This window comes from Zootoca vivipara, chromosome 1, assembly GCF_965207765.1.
Source record: "Zootoca vivipara chromosome 1, rZooViv2.hap1.1, whole genome shotgun sequence".
NCBI classification, from domain to species: Eukaryota; Metazoa; Chordata; class Lepidosauria; order Squamata; family Lacertidae; genus Zootoca; species Zootoca vivipara.
In genome coordinates this window covers 88,130,581-88,149,826 of record NC_142582.1, presented here as the reverse complement: position 1 = coordinate 88,149,826, position 19,246 = coordinate 88,130,581, and the positions used below count along the sequence as shown (strand labels likewise).

At 46.2% G+C, this 19,246-nt stretch overlaps 1 protein-coding gene across 5 annotated transcripts in view; it reads right to left on the bottom strand.

Annotated features, from left to right (window-relative positions):
• The window catches only part of RAD51B (RAD51 paralog B), a 305,174-nt gene that overhangs the window by 6,672 nt on the left and 279,256 nt on the right, over positions 1-19,246 (bottom strand). The gene's annotated exons all lie outside the window — the stretch shown is intronic.

The window sequence follows — 19,246 nt, the reverse complement described above, 5'->3', positions numbered from 1 at the left end:
GCCTTGGTACTACGTTCAGTATTACAGGGGTTTCATCCATCTTGAATTTTACAATACTGGCCTGGTTTAGATGATAATCTCCCCTGGTCATCTCCCATGTGGAAGATTGCAACATCCTTCTCCACCCACTGGGCGCAGTTGTCCTGACAGACATATGTGCAGGTTTCAATAGCATGTATGTGCAGTGTAATGGATATCTCAGGTGGATAATATGGGAGCTGACCACACAATCTTGGTCTGCACATGTTATCTTTTATGCATGCCGATGCCATTAAAATGTTATACTCATGCATGGTGGGCTTGGAAGTGACCACTTGTGCTCTGGGCCCTTGCCCCTCTTGACTGATAAAAGCTAGCAGGGAGGGGACAGCTGGCTGGACCAGGGAGATGCCTGGACAAAGTTCTTGAGCGGGTATCCAGGCACTGTTAGAGGAAACTGATTTTCTAAATCCATTTTAATTGGAGTTTCGGCCCAGAAACTACTTTGGACGCCTGTATGATGACCTCTTGTCAGGAAAGAGACAGGGGAAATATGTCCCTGTTAATTCTCCTCTCCCTCCCAGTGGCTTTCAATACCATTGACTACTATATCCTTTTGGAGAGGCTGTCTGAGTTGGTCGGTCGGTGGCACCTCTTTGTAGTGGTTCCAGTCCTACTTGGATGGTCTTATCCAGAGGGTAATCCTTTGGGGGAGTGCTTTTCGACCCCGTGCAACCTTCAATGTGGGGGTTGTCAGGGTTCGATTTTATCCGTTGTGCTGTTTAACATCTATATGAAACCGCTGAGTGGGGTTATCTGGAGTATTGGAGTACATTGTCAGCAATAAGCTGATGAGACACAGCTCTGCTTCTCCTTTACATCTGCAGGTGTGGCAGTGGCTGCGTTGGACCATTGTTTTGCCTCAGTAATGGACTGAATGAGAGTCAACAGACTGAAGCGCAGTCCAGATAAGACTGAGGTACTGTTAGTGGGCAGTCCCCTAGACCAGATGGATGAAAGGTTGTTTGCTGTTGATGGGTTTATACTGCCTCTGAAAGAGTGGGTACACAGCTTCAGGGCACTTCTGGACTCTTCGCTGTCACTTGAAGCTCAGGTGGCCTCAGTGGTGTGGAGTGCCTTCCATCAGCTTTCAGGGGCGTAGCCAGGATCAAAACTAGGGGGGGGGGGCAAGCCATGGTCATTCAGGGGCGGGGCCAAGGCACGGGAGGGGAGGGGCCACGAAGTGGGAATGTGGGCGGGGCTACAGGGCCAGCGGGCCTGATGACATCGTGGCGGCGGCGGCAGCGGCCACCTTGTGCTTCTGGGGCTGGCAGCGTTGGCGGCTACCCTGCTTGGCTGGAGAGGACGGGAGAGTCGGGCAGGCGAGAGGGGGTGGCAGGGCGGGCGAGGGCGAGGCAGCCACGACGGCTCCGAGGCGTTGCTGCATATCAGCATAATATTTCAACCATGGTTCAAGCCCCACCTTAGGAAAAAATTCCTGCATTGCAGGGGGTTGGACTAGATGACCCTTGTGGTCCCTTCCGACTACAATTCTATGATTCTATTGATATATTACCATAGCATATGCATCATTCTGCTTTCTTGAATTGTCCTACTCCTAGGCATAGCAGCCAACTCCTAGAGGCCTAGGTGCCTCTCCCCCCCCCAATTACTGGTAAATACCGTATTTGAAAGAGTAATCCCCCCATGTTGATGGGCTTTCTATGTGGGGCTTATCTGCCCCCCCCCGTATTTTATTAAGGATGGAAGAGGGAGGGAAGGAAGGAAGAAATAGAGAGAGGGATAACTCATATTTGTGGGTGCCTCTGGATGACGCTGTGATGCTGGAACTCTGCAGCAAGAGGATGGGAGGGTCGGGCAGGCGAGAGGGGGTGGCAGGGCGGGCGAGGGTGAGGCAAGGCATGGCCGCAGCCACGACGGCTCCGAGGCGTTGCTGCATATCAGCATAATATTTCAACCATGGTTCAAGCCCCACCTTAGGAAAAAATTCCTGCATTGCAGGGGGTTGGACTAAATGACCCTTGTGGTCCCTTCCGACTACAATTCTATGATTCTATTGATATATTACCATAGCATATGCATCATTCTGCTTTCTTGAATTGTCCTACTCCTAGGCATAGCAGCCAACTCCTAGAGGCCTAGGTGCCTCTCCCCCCCCCAATTGCTGGTAAATACCGTATTTGAAAGAGTCATCCCCCCATGTTGATGGGCTTTCTATGTGGGGCTTATCTGCCCCCCCCGTATTTTATTAAGGATGGAAGAGGGAGGGAAGGAAGGAAGAAATAGAGAGAGGGATAACTCTGGGTGACGCTGTGATGCTGGAACTCTGCATGTACAGGAGCCTTGTAAGCAGCTTTCTCTCTGCTTGATTTACAGCAGGCACGTCCAACAGGTAGATTGTGATCTACCAGTAGATCACTGGATCTCTGTGGTAGATCACTGGTAGGTCACTGGCACCCCTAAAAAAAACTCACCCAAAATTTTCCTCCTCCCTAAAAAAAGTTGAACTATGACCTGAAGCCCTAAACAAAAAATGGGCACCCCTCCCTCCTAAAAGAAGCTCAACAAGTTTGACCTAAACCCCCCAAAACAGGGCTTCCCTTCCTTAAAAAAACTCAACAGCTTTGACCTGAACCCCCCAAAAGGGGGTAGATCACCCCCAGTTTTAAACTCTTTGAGTAGATCAGAGTCTCTTGGGAGGTGGCCACCCCTGATTTACAGTATACAGATGCAGGAGGAGGGGCAGACTGGAACACCACTGCTTTTTATAAACATCACTGTGTCTGTCAAAGCTACAGCCCCCCCTTTCTTATTCACTTCCTTTTAGCCTTGCAGAGCCACCTTAGTCAAATTGAATCCTCTGAGTCTGCACCCTCATTAAATCGCCAATAGAACTCTTAATGCTCCTGAATGCTCATTAACAACTCCCACTTAAGAACAATAGGGTGAAATGGTCAGCTATCGAATCTTGCCTGGGGATATATGCTCCATTGTCTTAACTGCTTAACTACTGGTAGCCACTTTGCTTTATTTATTTGATGTGTTTTTGTTACAGCTGTGTCCCCCCCCCAGCAAGCGGAGACTTAGCTGCTCTTGCTAAAGCAAAGCCCTTTCCACTTCAGTTTTTGGAGGGGAAAAGTGCTGGTTATGGTCTGTAAAATACATTAATTTTTTGCTTCTGGGGGGGGCAGCCCCCTCCTGCCCCCCTGCCTACACCCATGTCAGCTTTGGCTGGTGGCCCAGCTGCATCCCTTAACTGGATAGGGATAGCCTAACTTCTGTTGTCCATGATGTGTTAACTCTAGGTTAGATTACTGCTATGTGTTATATGTTTCAGAAACTTTAGCTGTGCAGAATTCAGCCATCAGGTTGCTTGCCGGGGCAAGATGTTTTGAGCATATTATACCGATCCTGGCTCGGGATTAGTTTCTGGGTCTGGTTGTGACCTATAAAGCCTTAAACAGATCTGGACCACAACAACACAAGGACCACCTCTCCCCATATGAACTGATCCAGACATCATCATCATCATCATGATGAATTTGTATACTGCCCTATACCTGTGTGTGTGTGTGTGTGTGTGTGTAGGGGGGTTATTGGTTGGTTTTTGTTTTTGCTTTATTATGTATCTTGAATTCTCACTTTGTATTCTTCTCTTGTGAACTCTCCTCCTATCTTCATATGAAGGGTGGTATACAAATTTAATCAATAATAATAATGTAAGTGGGACAGACATATTGAGTGGGCAAGGGAGGAAAGCAATTGCTCTTCACTTGACAGATCTGCTGAATTATCCAAACATGGCCAGTACATGGCCTGAGGTGCAGTAGGAAAGGTGACTGCTCAAACTTCCCTTGGAGGGAGATGCTGAAGCCTGTACTAAAGGTACCCTCTAAGATCATCCACTCACAGCTATTGGCAACTAAGGGTAGAATACCAACCTGGAAAAGCATTCAGTTCTTATCAGGAGAAAAATATTCCAGGTGATAATGAATGACTGCAGATTACATCTCTTTGTTTGGAAGACAGCTTAGTCTAAAGAGAAATGTTTGCTACTAATAATTGCACTGCAAGGTGACATAGACCTAGGCAAATATGTGCTGCAGCATGCTGGATTTCTTCAGCTGATCATTCAAACAAGCTCCATTGTATTGCTGAAAAGTAAAGTTCCCCCAAGGCCCCCCACCAGGGCAACATGCACCTAGATGAGCTCATCGCTATTGTTCAGGAACAAAGCACTGAAGTATGTCAATAAAGCTGGGTAAAGATGCTGTTTAAATGAAAAGGCATAGACTCACAGGGTGTGTGGTGAATCTAATAGTGAAGCCATGTGTCCACTGGAAAGTTGGGGAGAGGGTAGCATGTGGACTCTGCAAGTGTGTTTAAAAATAAGAAGAGAAGCACTTGTCTTCTTTGCTGTCCTCTCAGCATTATCAGCCATATCACCAGCCAGTAAGACTATGAGATCATCATACTAGATTAACTTGTTCTTGACCAAAGTACCTGGAGTCTAGCAGCTAATCTGAAACTTTTGCCTTGTTCAAGTATCGGAACTAATGTTTCAGACATATTGCTAGCAGTGCCACTGTTAAGTAGGGATAGCTGTAGGGCAACTATAACCCAAAAGAGGGATCAGAATTCTGGTCTACTGAAGAGTTCTGAAATAAGACTTTTTCCTATTGCTAAAACACTGTAATGGGAGCATAGCTGCCAAGTTATCCCTTTTTAAAAGGGATTTTCCCTTATGCTGAATAGGCTTCCTCGCGAGAAAAGGGAAAACTTGGCAGCTATGAATGGGAGTAACCTTAGCAATGAGCTTAATGTCCTTCCCACTGGAAAGTTGTAAAGCACATTGTTTTTAAACACCACTGGGAAAACAACAACAACAACAACAACAACAACAACAACAACAACAACAACAGATTAAATCTGGAGAAGATTCCTAAGCGGTTGGGCCAGGGAGAGAGACACGAGAGACAAAAATAGAACACAGGACTGCTTGACCTATTAGGTGTCACCCAATGGTAATTTATTATTGTAAGCAAGATCTCTATCAGAATGTTAACATTTGCTGTGGGCTCTGTTTTTATCTGTCTGTGGGATAAAGAGGCTACTCTGAGATCGTAGAATAAGACGGACTCAGTGACCTTTTTATGTGCCTCAGTTTGATTGCTCTAGTTACAACCAGTGGGAAAATTTATCCCGCTTCAATAGAGCCCATTAAACTGCATCTTGCAAAACCTTTACCTGTTTATTTACGTAATTAATTTTTTGGCAACCCCATTCCTCTCCTCTGTTACAGTCTGCAACAAACTCAGAGGCATAAAACCCCCAAGCTTATTAAGAGATTTCTCTGATGCTGAGATGCGTGGCGTTTGGTAGCCGAGTCATAATAAAAGTATACTGCATGTGACCTAACCATTGGTTATGTGTATGCAATGACCTCACTCCCACATGCTTGCACAAATGACTGGATTACCTCCTTCCCTGCTCCCCAGTATGAGCAGCAGTGAAGGCTTTAGCAGAGCAGGGCAGCCACTTAAGCAGTTAAGCACTCACTTTAAGAAAAAAGCTTTCTACGTACAGTAATTGCCCTACCCATGTGAATAGAAAAAGACTGCTCTGTCAATGTGGTTTCCTAATGTATCTCAATCCTGAAGTTTCCGGGACTTACCATATGTAGCATCTGATCTCTGACATACTCACTTGCTGTTCACACTGAGAGGTGGTGTGTGTGTGTGTTGATGTATAAAGAGCTATTGACCTATGGCTTGCATGGGGGAAACTGGTGCATAATATAGAAAGTTCGTGCCAATATAATAAGCTACTCACTTGGATGTAAAGAAAACCCCAGAGGAACGTGCAAGATAAAGTGTGGACTGTACAAATATTTCAAGGTACAAATCATATGGAAATCTTGCCAGGATATACTCCAAATGTGTGCACAAGCCATGAAAATGTTGGGGCACAGTACTCTAAGGGAAACTAAATGGTCTAAAAGTTTGGAATTTGGGCAACATAATAAGACTTAAAGAGGACCCAAGTGGAAAATCATTATGGAAAACCATATACAGGTAGATGGATCCAATGAGAAAATGACATTTGCTTTCTGGTTAGATGAAACATGTGGGAACTAGGGCATATGGTATTCACGAGACATTACATACTGTCCATGTTAGATGATTCAGCACTTTTTATTCCTTTAGATCAGCTCCAGCATAGGCTACAATGGCTTCTGAAGCCAATAGTCTCAATGCTTGCTTGGAAAATCAAACATACGAGTCTTTTGATGCTTGCTTTGACAATATGATAGGGCTGCCATACATCCGGATCTCAAAGGTGTAAATGACGTCCGGGGGAACGTCCTGTATCTTAGGCACGTCAATCTTTGTAAAAAAAAAAAAAAGTAAACAAAAACCTCCAAATACTTTGGGGTTTCCTAAAAAGAAGCTCAACAATTTTCAGGGTGTCCTAGTTTTTACTTTTTGAAATACAGCAACAGTACAATATGATAAGGGTCAAGGTGGCATATACAGAGTAGACAAAAGAGAAGAGAAGAGTTTGGATTTTATATCCCCCTTTATCACTACCCGAAGGAGTCTCAAAGCATCTAACACTCTCCTTTCCCTTCCTCCCCCACAACAAACACTCTGTGAGGTGAGTGGGGCTGAGAGACTTCAAAGAAGTGTGACTAGCCCAAGGTCACCTAGCAGCTGCATGTGGAGGAGCGGAGACTCGAACCCGGCTCCCCCGATTACAAGTCTACCGCTCTTAACCACTACACCACACTGGCTCTCTGAATTAGAAAGGTGGCTCTTTCTAATTTATAAAGCTCTTCATACAGTGTTGCAAGCCAGCTCTGAAAGGTTCCCTGAGCCCTCCGTGAGCACTGTGTACTCATGGTTTATCTTATCTTGAACATACTTGCACAAAAATGCAAGGGTTTGGCAGGGCTTAGGCTCTGCAGCATGCACTGGAAAGCCTGGCCCAATACCTGTTAGAACGAGGATTAACATTATCTGAATATTAAACCTGGCCCCGTTTAGAAATGTATCAATAAAACACCAGAAAAAAATGGCACATTATCAAAAGTGTTTTATGTTAAGAAAGAAAAATGCTTCACCATGGCCCAGCCTAATTTGCCTTCTTAAAGCACAATTCTAACCATGCTTACACAGAAGTCAGTTTGACCAAGTTCAATGAAAGTATTGCTAGACTGGAGTTTACAGGTCAAGCCTACAACTCTTACACAGGGCCCACACCATGTCATCTTTATCAAAATGCCAGTCCATACTCTTTATTTCCTCCTTTCCTTTCAGTTTAATCCAGATTTCCCCTTATATGGAAAACCCATTAAGTAAAAATAAGCTATTACAGTATACATCTCTAGTCACTGTTGGTGTAGAGCAGGGGTCAGCAACCTTTTTCAGCCGTGGGCCGGTCCACCGTCCCTCAGACCATGTGGTGGGCCTGACTGTATTTTTTTTGGGGGGGATGAACAAATTCCTATGCCCCACAAATAACCCAGAGATGCGTTTTAAATAAAAGGACACATTCTACTCATGTAAAAACACACTGATTCCCAGAACGTCCGTGGGCCGGATTGAGAAGGCAATTAGGCCGCATCCGGCCCCCGGGCCTTAGGTTGCCTACCCCTGGTGTACAGGCTCATTAATACAATTTCGTGGGGCATGGGCAACAACAACAACCACAACAAATGAAAGTGGATGCTCAGAGCCTCCAAGTGTCTCTATTTTCCAGGGGCAGTCCTGGATTTACAGTAGCTGTCCCAGTTTCTGATTTGATCCCGGAATGTCCCGCTTTTCCTTAGGATGTCCCTATTTTCATTGGAGATATATTGGAGGGGATGGATGCTGTTCCCCTCCCCTGCAAAGCACAAGTCTCCATTTTGCCAATCGTGAAGCAAGATTGATACCTAAGGGCTGGTAACATTTGCTTTTGTGCTCTTCTGGTGTCTTTCTCCGTTTGTCTTTATTTATTTAATGTGCTTGCACAGGTACACAAATACCAGTGTGCATGACCAGAATGGTCAAGTGTATTGAGGAGAGGGCAAAATACGCAGCCCAGATACGTTCCTTCAAGCGCCACCTACTGTGTAGACAGTACATGGATGAACAGCAATGAATATCCATAACTTGGGGGGGGGGGAGAATGTGTGGAAATTAACATGCCAGTCGTACACACACTAAAAATGCATCTGATGATGCATTTGTGACTCAAAGCCCTGTCTGGAGGTACCCTTGCCCCATGGTACATGTGCTTAGGATCACTGCCTTAGTAAAAGAATCATTCAGCACAGTATATTATTTTATGTTTAATAACACTTTATTATAAATGTCTTTTCTCCATGGTGTAAGACAGTATTCCACAATCTGGCATGGTTTTTCTTCCTGATTAATTATGCCATTTCCCTCTCCAAAAGTCTGTTGAGAAATTTACTCTTTTATATTCCTTAAGTCTTTGCACAAGTTCACAGAATCATAGAAATGTAAAGTTGAAAGGGACCCCGGGGCCATCCAGTCTAACCCCCTGCAATACAGTGGTACCTCGGTTTATGAACACAATTGGTTCCGGAAGTCTGTTCATAAACTGAAGCGTTCATAAACTGAAGCGAAATTTCCCATTGAAAGTAATGGAAAGTGGATTAATCCGTTCCAGACAGTCCACGGGGTACTTAAACTGAAGCGTTCATAAACTGAAGCGAACTTTCCCATTGAAAGTAATGGAAAGTGGATTAATCCATTCCAGACAGGTCCGTGGAGTACTCAACCTGAAGCGTACTTAACCCGAAGCATGGGTGTAATTGGTTCCGGAAGTCTGTTCATAAACTGAACCATTCATAAACTGAAGCGAACTATCCCATTGAAAGTAATGGAAAGTGAATTAATCCGTTCCAGATGGGTCTGCGGTGTTCATAAACCGAAAATTCATAAACCGAGGTGTTCATAAACCGAGGTTCCACTGTACAGGAATCTTTTGCCCAATGTGGGGCTCCAACCCATGACCCTGAAATTCAGAATCTCATGCTGTACCCACTGAACCATCCCGGTGCAGATTCAACATATTCTTTTCAACATCGCTGTGGAAAAAACACACAGAAAATACAGATACAGCATAAGCAGTTGGTTGCTAGCTGTAAATGTAATTCTGGTCATTTGAACTAAGTTATATAAAGAAGAGTTTGGGTTTAAGAGGCATACTCCTGGATGGATGGAACTGGTAACAAGCACTTGCCATTTAAAAGCCCCACACAGACATGCCAGTTTTAAGTAATACTTCTGAGAGAGACCAGCTACTCCAGCAGAGGATTTCCAGGAGCAGGAATCAGGAAATGGTTAAGTAAAAGCAGGTGGAGCACTTTGAGAGCAAAGCAGGAAATAGCAGTGTGTCTGAATGCATTCAAAAGAATGTCTCCCCCCCTCAGCCTTTGGGCAGCTGCAGTGACTAGCTATCCACCCACGCCGCCTCCTCCTCCGCTGCCCTTATCTCTATCGGCCCCTGAAGACACACAGTCTTGAAGGCCACAAACACCATTGGCCTGAGTAATCCTCTGCAATTCTGAGCCAGGCCCTGGGAGCATTAGGAGGAAGCTGCCTGGAAGACAGAAGAAACAAGAGACCCACCCAGTGCATTAAGGGCTGAAGGAGCAACAAAACACCCTGTCAGTGCCAGAGGCTGTTCCTGAAATAAGCTGCCTAAAGCCGAATGCTCCCAAAAAACAAAACAAAATGAATAATCCAGAAAATTATAACACATTTGGAACAGGCTGCTTTCAGTCTTACCGGGCTTTAAATGAAAGGAATAACTTTCTTCTAAAAACAACGGTCTCTGAGATGGAAGCCAGGAACTGTTTGGTTTTCCCCCCTGTTTGGAATATGTTTTCTTTCTAATAACAGTTTAGAATGACAAATATTCATAGTACAGTCGTACCTCAGCTCCCGAACGCCTTGGGAATCAAACGTTCCAGCTACCGAACGATCGAAAACTGTAAGTGAGTGTTCTGGTTTTCAAACGTTCTTTTGGAAGTCGAACGTCCGAAGGGGCTTCTGTGGCTTCCAATTGGCTGCAGGAGCTTCCTGCAGCCAATCAGAAGCCATGCTTTGGAAGTCGAACGTTTTGGAGGTTGAACGGACTTTCGGAACGGATTCTGTTCGACTTCCGTGGTACGACTGTAACTGATAACTGTTACATCCATCAGATGACAGAGCAGCAATTGCAGCAGCAGAAGCTCCCAAGTTCTAAATATCTTGCTTTCCCCCCTCAGTTCAGCTGTACGGGTATTCATTGTAAAGTCAAGATGGCTGTGTTCCATTAGTATGAAATTTGATATGGGGAACCTACCTTGTGAGAAATTTGTCTAACTTTCAGAGAAAGCCAATTAAACATGGTTGAATTAGTGTAGAATTTTTGCTTCAAACTTCAGACATTCCACTGTTTGCAACTGACTTTCTGCCCCCGAACACCAGTGTTCATTTCTCTCTTTGCCAGCTAAGCTAATGTTTTTTTAAAAAGAAAAGAAAAGGGATATTGCATGCATGGGCGTACCCAGGATCAAAACTAGGGGGGGGGCAAGGGGAGGGGCCAAGGCACGGAAGGGGAGGGGCCACAAAGTGGGCGGGAACAGCGAACAAAGTGGGCGGGAACAGATGCTTTTAAAATGTTCTTAAAATAGAACATTTGATGAGCGTATCTGCTGGTGGCTTAAGGTTTGCGGATTGCAATAGATGTGTGTGGTAGAGAAGGACATATGTTAATGCAAGACGAGTAAAGACAGAGCACAGCATATATATACTGTATATAGCAACTCCGTTGGGAAAACGGTCTCTGCTAGGATTATATGGGCTGCGGGAGGTTGTGTGGCGGCCAGCCTGATCGCAAACGGGTTACCTCTTACTACGTAACAAGACACGTATCGAAGTATTGTCGCACCGCAGCATCCCTTGGAACAAACCTGCCCCTTTATCCCTAATTGATGTCTCACAAAAAGATAGCCGCGGTTCTGCCGACGGCGTCTTAATTATTTTGCTTTGGGTCTGACAACCGCGTTGCAAAAAGCGGGGATGTCTACCGGGAGGAAAGGAAATACGGGGCTTTGGGGGAAGGAGGCAGGAAAAGGTCTGCGTAGAGATAATGGAGGGGGCGGTGGAAATCCCGCCAGTCTCGCTGGAGAACCTGCGCATCCCTGCAGTGCATCTGTTGAGTCAGCCCCGCCGCGTTCATCGAGGCCGATTCCGAATCCGTGCGCGCTGTGCACACAACCGTCGCCTTGCAAACCCTGAGCCCGCTTGAAATGAAGGCACTGCAGGCAGGCACAGGCAATGATCGAGCAGCTTTCGAGAGGGGGGCGGGTGCCCAGTACCGTATTTGTGGGGGGTGGGGAGAAGGAAGTGGGTGGGATGGGAGAAGCCCTCTCACCGCGTTGCTGCAAAGGAGGCGCGGGCTCTGAGAGCGGAACTCAAATCCGCAGCGCCTTGTTGCAGGGAGGAAGCCTTTTGGCAGCGCTCCTGACGCTGTAGGCTGTGCGAGGAGGAGCGTGGGTTCCCCGCTCCCTGGTTCCCCGCCGCGCTTGGCCTTGCCTGAGGGCGCGCCGGGGAGCTGGAGGGAGGGTGCGGCGCGGCGCGGCGGGAATGGCGAACTCGCGCTCCGCCGGGCTGTGCTCCGCCTCTGCCCACCAGCCCTGCTTCTAGAGTAGGGCAGCTGCCCTAACTTGCCGCATGGTGGGTACGCCCTTGATTGCATGGGTGAGCCTTCCACTGCTTCAAGGTTCACTTTATATTCCCAAGCTTTTGGGCTTTTAAAGCCCCGAGTTTAATCTGTCATTGTACTTGTCAAGGCAGGAGGCTACCAGGGCATGGATCCCTGTGAGAAAGCCATGCGGGTCCAAGAATGGCCACAGCTGGCAAGCTAGGTGTAACTGGAAAAATGGGACTTTGCTTACTGTGAACTTACGTTCCCAGTGACACATGGAGGGTAGTCCTGTCATTCTCAGGACTGCTCAACAGGCAAGATCAAGAGTCTTCAAACTGGTCCTCATCTGGGGAAAGATCCTATGTCTACCCAAGATGTCACCCATTTGAGCGATGCCACCCAAGTGCATGAGCCTTTTAAGAAGTTGCTTTATCAATTGCCAGGATCCAACCCTTCCTCACCTGAGGTGTCAACAGGTCTGTCAAGAGAATACAAAGATAGACCGTGGCTTCTTTAAGAACTTCATTATTTCCTAAGGAGGATGAGAGCTTGCATCATTCTATATGGCACGGACATGCTCTAGAAGTTGTTGGAACAGGTTATCTGCCAGGGAGATTTCACTACCCAGCTTTAGCATGGAATTCTGCTTTCTATGGCCCAGGTCCAGTGCCCCTTGCTTGCTGTTACATGATGCTGTGCTTCACACTGCAGACTTCTTGGCAAGGACTGGTGTGTCTGTGTGCGTGCGTGCTTTATTGGTAGTGGTGATCGATTGCAGCCCAAGGACTACATGTAAATTTTATATGCCATGTGATACATGTGTAGTCAGTTTTTCCTGTCTGGAAAATAGCTGTTGCGTAATTTCTGTTCTGCTTTTCCAGCCATTGAGTGCACCCATTAACTTCTCTCACATAGCCAGGGGCCAGGAGCCAGGGGTCCCACTCATCTAATTTTTACATGCTCAATAACCATGCAGCTTTCCTAGCAGGCTGTATTCTGTGGGCTCATCTGTTTCTCCTCCCAGCAACAAGAGATATCTGTGGTCTCCCAGATGTTGCTGGACCACAACTCCCACCATCCCTGGCAATTGGCCATGCTAGCTGTGACTGACGAAAACTGGAGTTAAACAACATTTAGAGGGCCACAGGCTCCCTATCCCTGCTCTGCACCTGCAAATGGACACCTTGCCCCAGGGGCAAACTTTGGTAATTTTTGATAATAAGGCGTCCTGAGTGAGCCCAAAATTTGGCGCCCCCAATGGGTCTTTTCAGTTATGGATCTCCTTCATTTTGTGGCTCCTCAGCTCAGCACCCTGTGCCAGGGAACTGCCCGTACCGCTCTAAATCTGACACTGCTCATTCACTTCAGTACAATGTCTCCACTCTCTGGGTAGTTTAAAGGTAATGGTAAATGGACCCCTGACAGTTAAGTCCAGTCATGAATGACTCTGGGGTTGCGGCACTCATCTCACTTTACTGGCCAAGAGAGCTGACATTTGTCCTCAGACAGTTTTTCCGGGTCATGTGGCCAGCATGACTAAGCAGCTTCTGGCGAAACCAGAGCAGCAGACGGAAACACCGTTTACCTTCCCGCCAGAGCACTTGCACTTTGACATGCTTTCGAACTGCTAGGTTGGCAGGAGCTGAGACGGAGCAACGGGAGCTCACCCCGTTGCCGGGATTCTAACTGCCAACCTTCCAATCAGCAAGCCCAAGAGGCTCAGTGGTTTAGACCACAGCGCCACTCGCGTCCGCTGGGTAGTTTAGGAAGGATCTTTATGGTGTCTGCGCCTGATGTAAGGAACTGCCAGTCTCACTGCCGGAACCCTTGAATAATGTTTGGTTCTCTTCTCTTGGGTTGGGATAACTATCTAATCTCAGTTTCTCCCTCTTTTCCAGAGCCCACAGCTATGATTGAGGTCAACACTCTCTCACTCTCCCAGTAAGTACCACAGATCCCCTTGAGGTTCTTGTAGAAGAATCATGGCTTAAAGTTTGAGAACAAAAGCTATCTTGCAATTGCATGGAAAATGAGTTCAGCAAAAGGTAGCAGACCAAAAAAACCCAAAACTTCTTGCTTGCAAAAAATATATATCCCAGATTGTGCTTCTGCATTGGGGCAGTTCACTTTGTGTCCATTCTGACTTAAAAGAGGCTTTCAATAGACTTTGAATGCAAGGACTAAGGGAGGGTGAGAAATTAGAAAACCTTTCCTTAAATCTTTGCCCTCTTCAGAGCAAGCACAGACATGGAGAGAATGGAAGATATGCATGAGAAGCTCAGTACCTCTGACCTTGTGACCTTTGAGTCCTGTGTTCCAGGAAGTATATTCTTCCTTTGCCTTGCCTTGCCTTTTTTAAAATGTTTGTATTTACTAGGCCCCTCCTGGGATCCCCTTGCTGATGATCCTGTCTTGTGGCTTTAAGGGAACACAGCTATTTGTGGATCAGCATTCAGACAACATGGTTAAACATTGCAACAAAACGGTTAATTAAATGTTTATGAAGTCTCCCACAGTTCTTCCAGGGGAAAGGCAAGCAAACAACATTGTGTAATTCAGACCCATCCATCCACTTGCCTGAAACTCTGTGACACAGTGAAAGATTATCTTGCATTAATCCTGGTTAAGTTAACTCAGTCATTCTTCACTCACTACAAGGCAAAGGACTTCATCAGAATCCTGCCTATTTGTTTTGCCCATTTCAGAAATAATTTTTTAAAAAACAAACAACCCTGCTAAGTGAATTTTTTTATGAAACCGCATTTGCTTGAGAAACAAGTAGCTTTTTAGACTATATGTTTTCAGGTATGTCAAAATGGAATTGTTCTGCCATGTTGCCCATATTAATTTTTTTGTTGCACATATGACATTGGACAAACAGTTTTTCTGGGATTTTGAAGAATTTCAGGAGGTATCTGTTAAAATTCAAAGAAAAACTTCAGAAGTGCAACTCGTGGAGAATTGACTGAGAATGGGTCAGGATTTCCCAATATATTATGGAACATGGCTTCTTCTTCTTCCTTAGCTTGCTCATTTTACCAGAAATGAGATTTCTACACCCAGAAAAATGAGAGTATGTGAATCAATACAGTTGTACTGATTTTTATTTTAGTTATTACACTGCTGTAGACTCAAGTCCTGTTGCTGATCTGCAGTTATTGCTCATCCTCCAGCCTTGAAACATTGATTATAATCACTTTGATGAGTAGATTGGCATGCTGATAATTTTCCACAGTTGCTTCTATATCCTATATTGTAGTGTCCTTACGTAATATAAATATTGCTTGGCAAGGTTTATCGTTTATTTGCATCCAAAGGTATTAGAATGCTAGGAGGAATCATTATTAATTTCTTTCCACTGCAGTCTCAGCAATATTGCAAAGCTGTGGTTTGCACCACCCATGGTTCGCATGGTGTGCAAGCCAAACTATGGTATACTGAGACCACGAGGATGTGCAGGCTCCTGGAGACAAGCCTGCAGTACTTGCTCCTCTCGAGTTCTTTTTACTCTGTAGTGTGGAGCATGTTCCACACAGCTGAAACATTGTCTTTTATATGATTAAATAAACATAATATTCTGAACTGCATGAAAGGAAGGCCAAAATAGACATGAAGTGGGAGATCCATGTTTTGTTTTGCCTTTTGTTTTGTGTGTGTGTTAAATTGGGTTTCTTGTATTGAGAGAAAGGGGTTAACCCTTCCCATCATTCTGTTTCCCCAGATAATTTTTCCCCAAGTTTCCTCAAGTTGCTATTGGGCACAGGATAGAAAAAGTATCTGTATTTATTATTATTATTCTTTATTATAAAAAAATTCAAAGTGGTTTACAAACCACACATATATGCAATGAAAACCATGTACATATTTAAAATCAAACATCAGCTATTACAGAAATCTAAATTATTAATTGCCTGCACAAGCCTGGCAGCATATGAAAGTTTTCAGCAGACATTTAAAGATTAAAACAAGAATCTCTATTGCCTGAGCATTCCAGAGGACTGGGTCAAGGACAGTAAAAGCTCAGTTTCTTGTTGCCATCAGATGACGCTTGCCAACTCGGAACAACCAACAGCCTTATCTACAGTGCCCTGCAATAATCCATCACTGATCAGGTAGTATCCAGTCAGGCCCCATGAACTGAAATAAATCCCACAACACTGGGTTCGATGTTGGGTTGGACATGTCAGCAGACACTGGCACAATACCAGTCTCTAAAACACTGTGGAGCCAAGAAGCATTGTCTTCCAAGTGTTTAGCCAGCTTGGGAGACACTGTGTGCTCCAGAGGTCTGCCCTCCTTTGAACTACATGGAACAACTCTGCTGGGCGTTCCCTTGATAGGTTAGGTTGGGTAACTCCAGGATAAACTGAAATTGTCAGAAGGGACAGACTCGCATTCTGTCCTTTAACACTATTTCCAAACAGAATGCTGCTGTGACTCCAACAGCGATGCAATGGAGGCAGCAAAGTAGGATCTCTTTGCTGTTTCCCTCAGCCATGTGGTAGGCCCAGTTATAAGCTTGAGCACATGCTTGGTTGGTTCTAGAGGGAGATTTATGCCACTTATGCTTCAGCCCTCATCCAGTCTGTTTCATCGACCGTGATAGAGCAAAGTGAGCTTCACGGTGTTCGAATGAGTCCACAGGAGTGAGACTAGGGCCTCAGCAGGATCACTTGCTCTATCCATCGGAAAGCCTGTCAGAGCAGTCAGGAATCTATCAGATTCCACCAGTCTCTTGGGAGCGGGGCATCCTAACTGGTCCCCCACCTGGGAAGAGGGATTGACTTTGGAGGAACAGCACAGAGGAAAGAGTTAACACCCCCTCAATTGCCGCAGCCTCAGTCAACTCCCTCCCCTGCCCCTGCTTTTAGGCTAGGAAAAATACTTCCATATCACATTCAGTTTAACCAGAAACAAACACTCCAACAGTTCCTCCTTTCACTTCCAGTTCCTGGGAAATCACTGCTCTATCTTGTCCTTTAGTGAAATTTGCACGAAGGGGGAGAGTTTTTTTCTTTTTTAATGCTACTGTACTTATATATCCCCCTCAAATCTGCCTATATGGGCAGCAGACATTGCTGAATGTGTTTTAGTTGCAACTTTTATATAACCAACCCATTGTGAGAATAAACACATTTTTTTAAAAAGGAAACTGTTATATTAAACTAACACAACTATTCCAGAAGCTAGTGTGGGTCAAGATATTGCCAAATGCATGACTATAGCACAATAAAGACAGAGCTTTATACCAGAGGGATGCAAGATTGACTCTATTTTCATGGGGGAAATGGGTGGGTTGTGGAATTATGCAAGAGAAGCAGTCTGTTGGATGGCCATCTGCCATGATGATGTAGTTGAGATTCCTGCATTGCATGGGGTTGGACTAGATCAGGGTTCGGCAAACTACAGTCCCCAGGCCGGATCAGGCCCACCAGGGTTCCAAATCCAGCCCACCCAGCCATTTAAGAACCCACTACGAAGCCAAGACTCCAGGTGATGGCGACGGGAGGAAGAGGACGAGTGGCGGCCAATCAAACCTCTGCCTAGTTTACCTCAGTGCAGTGTGGGGACGTCTCTGCCAATCAAACACTGGGCCTGGTTTACCTCAGCAGCTGTGCCGCACTGAGGTAAACCAGCATGTTTGATTGGCAGAGACGCTGCCACTCGGTCTCTTCCTCCTGCTGCCGCCACTGCCCTGGTGCTCCTGTGGGTGCCGCCGCTCTGCATCCCCGTGAGGGGGCGGCAGTGGCGTTCCTGGAAGGGGACAGCTGGCCTGGGCTAGGGCTCGGGGCCGCCGTGGCGCTTCCATTGGTGGCTGACGTGACGATGGAGGATGATGAGGCCAGCGGTGAAGTGGCCCAGGTGGCAGTCTTCACTTCCGGGGAGCAGGAGGACGAAAGGGTGGAAATGCCTGCATGGGGCAGCAGCTGTAGGTGAGGCACCAGCAGCTTGTCCTTGTCTCCATCTCTGTGCTCCTTGAAGAGGTGCACTGAGCAGTGAGCGCCACACTTGGCCAGCTCCTGCAGGCTCCCCGCTTCCGAGGTGCCCAGCTCCCGCGAGCACGCCAGCCAGCCCACTCTCCAAACTTCCCGTCCAGCCCCCAACAATGTCTGAGGGACAGTGAACCGGCCCCGTTTAAAAAGTTTGAGGACCCTTGGATTAGACGGTCCTTGGGGTCCTTTCCAACTCTACAATTCTGTGATTCTAAGTAACTAGGTCAGCATAAGGAGTGAGCTACAGAGGTCAGTTTGTTTTTAATACGATTTCTCTTTTTTATTCTTAATAAAAATTCATATAATTTGGCTGTTGGGTGCTGAAGTGTGGTTTTGCAAAACACTATGGTTCGGATCACAGGGACCCAGGTGGCGCTGTGGTTAAACCACTGAGCCTAGGGCTTGCTGATCAGAAGGTCGGCGGTTCGAATCCCTGTGACGGGGTGAGCTCCCGTTGCTTGGTCCCAGCTCCTGCCAACCTAGCAGTTCGAAAGCACGTCAAAATGCAAGTAGATAAATAGGAACCGCTACAGCGGGAAGGTAAACGGTGTTTCCATGTGCTGCTCTGGTTCTCCAGAAGCGGCTTTGTCATGCTGGCCACATGACCTGGAAGCTATACGCCGGCTCCCTCGGCCAATAATGCGAGATGAGCGCGCAACCCCAGAGTCGGTCACGACTGGACCTAATGGTCAGAGGTCCTTTACCTTTATGGTTCGGATAATATCCCACATACCTGGCCACTGGGCATATGGCGGGCAAAAAAGGAGTTTTCATCGAGAAAAGAGCAGGCTGCATGGAATCCTAGGGTGGGAGAGGCAGCTGGATGCTAGCCCTGTTGTCCTGAGTAAACTGAGAGGAATCTGGCTAGGAAACACAGAGTGCATTGTCTTGGGAGCCTGGGTTTTAGTATTTTACCGTTCTGTCTCATCTGTGAGCTATAGGTGTGAAAGGGAGTGGTTGTGGCAGTGAGTAGCTGGCCGGAGGCAGCTGGCCAACCCTACAGGGCAGTTCTGCAGCAGTTGCACAAGGAAGGCCATCAGTAGCTCTCTTAGCCTTTCCCCTTCCATTACAGAACAAAGGCTTGTTCTTGGTCTACAGCTTGAACCTGGGTTTGGACATCCTGCTGATCAAGCCAAACCATGGCTCAGCACTGAGCAGCACAGCAGCAGGAGAACCTGGGGAGGAAGGCAGCAGCTGCAATATCCTCCCCTGCAACCCGCGTATTACGTGTCTATAAAATTTTCTTTGGGAGGGATGAGAAAGTTTTTAATTTTTATTAAGTTTTTTTTTGTTTCAGGGAAGGTTGATTACACTGACAGGAGGAATTAGAATGTATTTCTATGCTGATAGTTCCACCCTTGCGAACTTGAGCTCTTAAATCATCTGCTTAAATATGCATGTGTGCATTTCTCTTATGTTTTTACCACGTGCAAAGGTTGGAAAAATAATCTGCGTCTTAAGTAAGAGGGGGGAAACGGAACAAAAACAAACAGCAAGCAAAAGAGAAAAGAGAGAGGACGTGCATACAGTGAGAAGAATGTCAA